The sequence below is a fragment of the Molossus molossus genome, unplaced genomic scaffold, assembly GCF_014108415.1.
Source record: "Molossus molossus isolate mMolMol1 unplaced genomic scaffold, mMolMol1.p scaffold_m16_p_5, whole genome shotgun sequence".
NCBI lineage: Eukaryota > Metazoa > Chordata > Mammalia > Chiroptera > Molossidae > Molossus > Molossus molossus.
In genome coordinates, this window is record NW_023425388.1 from 60,260,009 (window position 1) to 60,268,815 (window position 8,807).

Genomic DNA, 8,807 nt, shown 5'->3' on the forward strand with positions numbered 1-8,807 from the left:
GAGGAGCCTTAAATACTCCTGTTCCATAGATGGGGAATTTCCCATTTTTATCCCGAAAGTTCCCCTGTATTAAATTTTGTACTTACCCTTTCGGTTTTGCTATCCCTTCTCTCAACCGCAGGTAATTTCTCTAGTCCCGTATTCCAGGTCCCTGTTCGGGCGCCACTTGTTGCGGTGAGGATCTACGAAATGAACAAAAGACACAAACACACACAGAGACAGACAAGACTGCAGCCCGAAGTCCTGCAGCCCGTTTATTTTTATAGCCAAGGAGATAGGCCGTGGTCCCAGTTCCTTTCAAGATAACTAATCTAACTATCTCCCCTGCTGGTTCTTATCAACCCCCGCTCAAAGGTCAGTGCTGCTCTTAAGGATATCTGGTCCTTCCTGTTTGCAGGCAGGAGGAGCGAGCCTGTGTGCAGGACACGCTCTGAATTGTTCTTAAGAATTGAGCAACACTCCAAGGCATCTGTGTGCAGAATATCCTTGATAACCCTTGTGTGAGTCCATCCGTGTGCGGAATAAACTCACACTCTACACATGAGGATTAAATGAAGTCACGTGGGTAGAACATTGTGCGTAGTGCATAGGCCATGGTAAGTACTCAGTAAATGATAATCATCATACATTTTATTTTATGTTCTTGCCTGTATCTACCAATCAGTAGCTTACATTCTACACTGATCACAGCGCTGTGTACAATGTCTTTTCACATTTTCACTTAATATTTTTGAACTAATTTGTTCTTTTGCTATAGTCATTCCTATTTTATAGATCATGGACGTTTACAGTCTGCTGTTGTAAATGACAGCAGAGGTAATGCATTCCAGAAGGCATATGGGTTTTTTTGTTTGTTCTGTTTTTTTATCCTCACCCGAGGACATTTTCCATTTTTTGTTCAGATAGAGTGGGAGGGAGAGAGAGAGAGAAAGAGAGAGAGAGAGAGAGAGAGAGAGAAACATCGACGTGAAAGGGACACATCGAGTGGCCACCACCCACACAACCCAAACAGGGCAGGGGACAAACTGCAACCGAGGTACATGCCCTTAGTGGGAACCGAACCCGGGTCTCTCTGGACCACAGGCCAACACTCTAACCGCTGAGCCAAACCGGCTGGTTATGGGGGGTCCTTCAGGGGATCAGGAAACCCAATGTACTTTTCTTGCCAGACATGGTTCCCCAAACCCTAGGGTTTCCTCCTGTTTTTCACGCTTCTAATCTGCCTGCTAGCTTTTGCCAGCATTTCTTGGGTTTATGGAATAGATCTTAAGGGAGGACGTTGAAAAAGCTGACTCAGGTTGGATTGCCTACATGGAGAATCAATAAATCAGTGAGGATTCATTGGGCACCTGCTCTGTGTCAAGCCCTGAAGAGGGGATACAAGTTGAACAGTGTGTGCCCCAGCAGACTGTGACAATGCAGCAAGAATATGAATGCCCTCAGAGCATGATGTGCCAGGTGCCTTGGGAGCAGAGGAGGTGGCTCCCCGGAGGAGGTGAGTGACATTGTGCTGACTTGATGGGGGGAAATGGGCATATGCCAGGAAGGTGAGACAGCAGGAAAACATCGCAGGTGGAGGAAACGGCATGTGCAAAGCCTTGGGGTATGCACACTGGCTAAGGACTGACATTGGGCAGAGCTAGCCCGTCTCTTACGTTTTGGGGGTGGGTTATAGGTGGTTTTCATGTGATCCTGATGAGTGAGGCAGGCCTGGACCATGACGCCACTGGTGTGAAATGCCGAATTCTCTGACTGGACAAAGGGAGACAACGGAGGAGAATAAACAGAGAAAAGATGTGGTCGCATCTGTGATTTTAAGAGAGATGACTCAGCTTCAAAGTGTCTCGCCACTCCACTGCTGCACGAGTGGAGGAAGGATCACGCACATGTGTCCCCTGCATGCTGGGAACACAGAGGGATTCATAATTGGAAGCAAATTAATTTTACAGAAATTTGAACTTGGGGAATGGAGGAGCCCCCAATTCCTGCCTGGAACCCTTGGCTAGAGCAGGGACTTCTGAAGTCCAGCCCAGGGCCAGTGCTGGTCTAGGGTTAAGTATTCACTGGCCTGAGGTGAAATAATAACAAAAACCACACAATTGAGTTTTTCTTAAAATGAAAGGTATTCCACTTCAAAGACTGTCTTTATTCTGAGATTTTTTTGTCTTCCTACATTTTTGGTATTAAAATGGCTATTCTTGTGTGGTAATGGTACCGGTAATGGTAGGTGGTAAATTAGTCTCCATGCCCTTATGTAGCAAGGCTATGTCTGCACCCCCTCTCCAGCAATGACTATTTTAATGATCCTTGAAATCTATCTTCAGAACCCTTGGGCAAGAGTGCTTTTGTGTTAGGCAGCACCACCTGTTGGCAACATGTGGCATTGCAGTGTCAGGCTAACTGTCGGGAGGGGTAAGATTGTATCAAGTCATTGCTCCATAAATCAGTCAAGTCCAAAAGCTGCTGGCCCAGGCCCATGGGTGCTTTAAAAAGATTCATCCCAGGAAAGCTGGGAGGGGAGGGAACACCATCTGGAGCCAAGTGGAGGCCCACTCTCTGGAGCTAAGCCAATGCCAACCAGGATCTAAGGCCAGGAAAAGGGACTAGATGGAGGGCTCTGAAGGAGGCCACCCTAAACCTAGGAAAGAACCCTGGGCTACCTGGGAGGATGCTGCAGGCTGAGGAAGAGCATGCAATCACTTGCCAGTGAAAGTCCTGGGATGACAGTGCCCTTTGGAAGCCCCACCCCCAAATTCTGGAAGTATCTTCTTCCAGTTTTGTCCCTGTGTATATATATGTTACATGTATTACAGGTTTTTTTAAAAACTTTTTTTATTCTCACCCGAGGATAGTTTTGAATTTATCTTCAGATAGAGTGGGAGAGCTGGGGGAGGGGGAAGAGAGAGAGAGAGAAACATCGATGTGAGAGAGAAACATCGAGTGGTTGCCACCCACACAACCCCAACCGGGGCCGGGGACAAACTGCAACCGAGGTATGTGCCCTTAGTGGGAACCGAACCCGGGACTCTGGTCCGCGGGCCAATGCTCTAACTGCTGAGCCAAACCAGCCAGGGCTGTATTACAGTTTTATAAAAATAAAGTCATCCAGCTTTTATTGTTTTGCAACCTGCCTCTTTTTACTTAGGACGTTATACCACAAGCAGTTATCTATATCTTTACATTCATCTTCTCAAAGAGTATTTAGATACTGCATATTTTTCATTTGAGAGAAATGAAATAAAATTGTTTTTTTGTTGTTGTTTTTTAATCCTCACCTGAGGACACTTCTCCATATTTTGTTCAGATAGAGTGGGAGGGGGAGAGAGAGAAACATCGACGTGAAAGGGACACATCGAGTGGTTGCCACCCGCACAACCCAACCTGGGCCGGGGACAAACTGCAACTGAGGTACATGCCCTTAGCGGGAACCGAACCTGGGTCTCTCTGGACCACAGGCCGACGCTCCAACCGCTGAGCCAAACCGGCCAGGGCTAAAATTGTTATTTAACACATTGTTTTGTTAACATTCTTTTTGTGACAAATTTAACAAATATTGTTACATGACTTTCCAGAAAGATCTGTCTCCTTTATTAAAACAAACTATGTATGTTTTTCAAGAGAAGACTTATATTTTGGAGATGTAGTTTAAAATATTTCTGAATGAAGTGATCTGTTGAGGATAGTCCAGACAGTTGGGGGAAATGGCCATGAGTTGAGAACTGTTGAAGCTGGTCACTGTACTACTCAAGAGGATGACTGGACCTTTCCACGAGAAAAAGTTAAACAAAAATACAGGCACTCTCCAGATGGGGAGATTCCCACCGGTGCAGGTCTTCCTGGAAGCTGTCCCTTTGGGAGTTTCTCACTTTGTTTCTGCTGGATGCCTGGCAGGGACGCATGGCTTCTGCCTCGCATCTCCCCTCTCGGCTCCTGCACAAGGCAGACAGAAGCCCCTTCCCTTGCTGGCCTTATATAAAAGTGGAGCTTTACAAAGCACTGGACCAAATCATGAGGCAAACACCTGCAGCCCTGTCACCACAGCCTCCTGTGTGCTCACCCTTTATCCTGGGGCCTTGCTTTGTAGCGCGTGGTGTGAGGTCCAGCAGCGTCAGCAACACCTGTGAACCTGTTAGAAATGCAGAACTCAGGCCCCATCCTGGACCTACTGACTGGCATCTTCACTCCACCAAGATTACTCCAGGATTTGCGGATGCAAAAAAGTGTGTAAAACCTTGAACTAAGGCAGCTCCGCTCTAATCCTAAAGAGCTGGGGGTCTTTGGTTCTCGGGAGCCCCTGATCCTCTCCAAAGAGGGGCTGTGCTCCCTGCCCACCCTCCCTGATGACCCGTCACCCATCCTAACCTTCCCCCCCCTTTTTGGAATAAACCATTTAAAAATACACAGTCGTCCCTCCCCACTTCGTGCAAAAACCACGATAGAGTGAAGCCGCGGAAGTCAAAGCACGAAGTGGCGAGGGACAACTGTACATAAATAAAGAATCCTACTTCGTGGAAATTCATTTATCACAGTAGAGTCTGGAACTGATTAACGGCGATAAACGAGGGCCGGCTGTACATGAGATTTCATCACAACAGTGTAAAAGTAAACAATTGGAAACCATCAATGCTCAATAATAGGCCCTGTCTGGTGTGGCTCAGTTGGTCCGAGTGCCATCCTGTGCAGTGAAGGATTGAGGGTTCGATTCCAAGTCAGGGTGCATATCCAGGTTTCAGGTTCAGTCCTGGGTCAGGGCACATGTGGGAGGCAACCAACTGCTGTTTCTCACATCTCTCCCTCTCTGAAAATCAATAAAAACATATCCTTAGGTGAGGATTAAAAGAACTTCAGTAATAGGGGATTGGTTAAATGTACTCTATTTCATCCACAAAATGGGAAATAACAGCAATCCATTCATCCTTAAAAGAGTATTAGAATTCAATTAATATTAAAATACATTATTTCTGAGTAATGAGATTGTGGCTATTTTGTTTAAACATGTATTCTGTTCTATTACAAAATGGCTTCCTATCATACTTTTTATTTTCAACTTTAAAAAAATATATTTTTATTGATTTTATATAGAGATAGAATCATCAATGTGAGAGAGAAACATGGACTGGCTGCTTCCTGCATGCCCCACACTGGGGTCGAGCCCGGAACCTGAGCACGTGCCCTGACTGGGAATCAAACTGGGACCTTTCAGTCCATGGGACAATGCCCAATCCACTGAGCCACACCAGCCAGGCTATTTTCAACTTTTTAAAAAAGATATGTTTATTGATTTTTAGAGAAGAGAGAGAGAGGCACGGAGAGGGAGAGAGAGAAACATCGATTAGCTGCCCTCTGCATAGCTTCCTACTGGGGATCAAGCCTGCAACTTGGGCATGTGCCTCAAGCAGCCAGGAATGGAACCCACAACCCTTCGGTGCATGGGATGTCATCTAATCAACTGAGCCACACTGGCCAGGGCTCAACTTTTTAAAAAAATCCTCACCCGAGGATATTTTTCCATTTTTCTTCAGATAGAGAGAAACATCGATGTGAGAGAGACACATCGACCGGTTACCACTCATACGACCCCGACCAGGGCTTGGGACTGAACCACAACCGAGGTACATGCCCTTGACTGGAATTGAACCCGAGACTCTGGTCCATGGACTTGCGTTCTAACCGCTGAGCCAAACCGCCCAGGACAGGGCTCAACTTTTTTGTTGTGGTAAAATATACATAACATTTGTTTTTTTGTTGTTTTTTCAATCCTTACCCGAGCACATTTTTCCATATTTTGTTCAGATAGAGTGGGAGGGAGAGAGAGAGAAACATCAACGTGAAAGGGACACATCGAGTGGTTGCCACCAGCCCTGGTTGGGTCGGGGACAAACTGCAACCAAGGTATGTGCCCTTAGTGGGAACTGAACCCGGGTCTCTCTGGAGAGAGAGAGGCTGACGCTCTAACCGCTGAGCCAAACCGGCCAGGGCCATAACATTTGTTTTTCAAGTAGCAGCCATCCTAGTGAGCATGAGGTGGTATTTTGTCGTTGTGATTTGCATTTCTCTAATGATCGGTGATGTTGAGCATCTTGTTGCTTGTTGGTCATTTGTCTGTCTTCCAATTTTTAATTGGGTTGTTTGGATTTTGTCGTTCTAACTGCCCTCTTGCTGGACCCCAGGGCCTGGAGCCTTGTCTCTCGCCATCTGGTCCTTTGGCTTTAGGAGTCCTGCTTTCTGCCTTTCTCTTCTTTCCAAGCATGTGACGTGGGCCTGGCTCTCCTTTCAGGCACACCGGCACCTTCTATCCTGGCTGTTCCCCTTTCCAGGGTGTTATCAGCCTGTTCTTGGAGAAGCACCTTGCATATGGCTCCTATCATCCCCACTAGCCTGGCTGGACTCTGGGAGACTGCTAACGGCCTCCAACCCTTGTGAAATGCTGCCTTCCCGTGGCCTCCCCAGCCCCTCTAGCCCAGCTGCCTCCTCCACGCCCACAGCCAGCAGCCACGGTTCACTTCTCAGTGGTCCTGTGTCGCCGTGAGCCGTCCTCTGGAACAGTCATTGGCTCTCATGGGCTCACAGTGAATGAGGGGAGGTGGCCACACACACAGATCCTTACATAATATCCAGCCAAGAGTGCCGACAGGACAGATTGGCAGCACAGTCAAAGAAAAGTATGAGAAGGTGCCAGGCAAAGAGGGAAGTAGAAGGAGCAAAGGCCTGGAGTCACAGAAGCCCCAGTGTGGTAGGAAATGGTGGCTTAGGGGGTTGGGAGGCAGGGGAGAGGCCCAGAGGAAATGCTGGAAAGGGGGCCTTGGGATGGTGTGTCTCCATGCTTAGGTTTTAAGTTCTAGGGAGCAGACCTATATCTTAACTCTTTAAGTGTTCCGGGAAAGTGTGTCAATTAGATTTCCTGTTTGCTTTTGTCATTTTTCAGGTCAGCGTTTTAGTTTTTTCACTGGATGGAGGCCAGGCCCAAAAGTGGGTTCGCCTCAGGCCAGCCTGTGGTGTATGGCTTCTTGACTTCATGCAAGAAAGACTTCACAACACAAGTCCAGGTGATTCGAGAGTGTGTGTGTTAAAGCTGGGCCAGTGAAACAAGGAAGGGCTTAGGGTAGAAGAGACAGGAGCGAGCCCAGCCGGTGCTCTGCTCTGGCTCCCTAGGAAGGTCATAGGGAAGAAGTGAGCCCAGGCGGGCTGCGTGGACTCCCAGAGAAGCCAGAGGAAAAGGGGGCCTTGGAGATAGGTTCAAGAGTTTAGTCCAGGACGAGCTGCGGCTGCCCGCTGTTCCCCTGGTTGCAAGTCTTGTGGGGACCCTTAGAGTTTAGCAGAAAGAAAGTAAAAAGTTCATGCCCAGAAGGGGCACAGACCTGCTCCCAAGAGAGTCCGCACTGTGGGCAGGAATCCTAGGCAAGGTTTCAGCACAGTGTTCATCAGCTTTCCAGGTGTGTCCTTCAACGTGCTGGTGCATCAAAATGAATGTACAGGGGGGTTGGGGATTATTCTCTGCTCAGCTTCATTGCTTTACTTTTATCCTGGGTCTGTCCGGCTCTAGTTGGGTTTTGTTATGTGTTCCTCTGACTTCATCCTTGGGTTTGGCTGGCACAGATGGCATTCATTGGTTCTCTGTCCTCTATCTCCCTGACCAGGGTGACTTAAGCTATTTATTCTCTGGTCAGAGAGGAGAGGTGTAAACCATTTGTTCTCAAGTGCCCTTGGTCAGGGAAGATAAGGTCTTGCGATTCACGAGCTGTCTGTAAATTGTTCAAATTATTTGGCCTTGTTTAATGATCTTGCCTCAGTTTCCCCATCCCAGTTGCCCAGGAGTTTTCCTGGCTTTGTACTATTCGGCCACAGATCCGTTCCCCTTGCTGCCCCCCTCCTTTCGTGCTTCCCTCCCTCCCACCCTGAGTGGCCTTGTTGTACCTGAGTGGCTACTGTTGGGTACTTAGAATACGCACAAGTTGTATTCATCTAAAACACACTGTCTCTGAGGTGAATCACTGCCTCCCCAGCCCCTGCCTCCGCCAGCGCGGCCTCTCGGGGCAGTGAGCATCCCTGTGTCGGGGGCTGGCCTCTGCAATGGCCCAGAATGGAGGGAAGGCCCCCGCTTTCTTCTTGGCCTGCCAGCTGCCTACTTCTCTCATTCACTTGCCTCCCCTCAGAACCTCAGGGCTCATCATGGCCACGGAGGTGAGGGAGAGCTGGTCCGAGCAGCGTGAAGAAATCAACATCAGGCCTCTGTCTTGGACAAGCGGTGTGGCTGCGGCAGCCCTGGGGTTTTGAGCACTGTGTCACTTAACCACAGCCTGATCCACCGGTGGGAACGGGACAGCTTCCTCTAATGTGCAGTTATTTTTCTTTGTCTCAGTTACATAGTTCCTGTTTGGAATTATTCTTATTTTTACTCCTCTATTTCTCTACTAGGTGTTTTTAAATTGCAAGTATTGAATATTTCCAAATATGTCATCCATCCATCCATCCATCCATCCATCCATTTATTCATCAACAAATGTTTCCAGAATTCCTATTGTGTGCCTGGCACTCTACCAGGAGGTAGGGACGGTCATGAGCAAAATAGAAATGGATGACCAGTCATGGACGTTGCTTAGTCAGACAAGCTCCTGTCTTCCCACCAAAATAAAAGTGTGGCTTTTTTTTTTTTTTTTTGGTTAATCCTCACCCAAGGGTATTTTTTTCCCCATTGATTTTTAAATAGAGTGGAAGGGAAGGAGGGAAGGAAGGAAGGAGAGAGAGAGAGAGAAACATCAATGTGAGAGAGGCACATCAATTGGTTGCCTCCTGCACGACCCCGACTG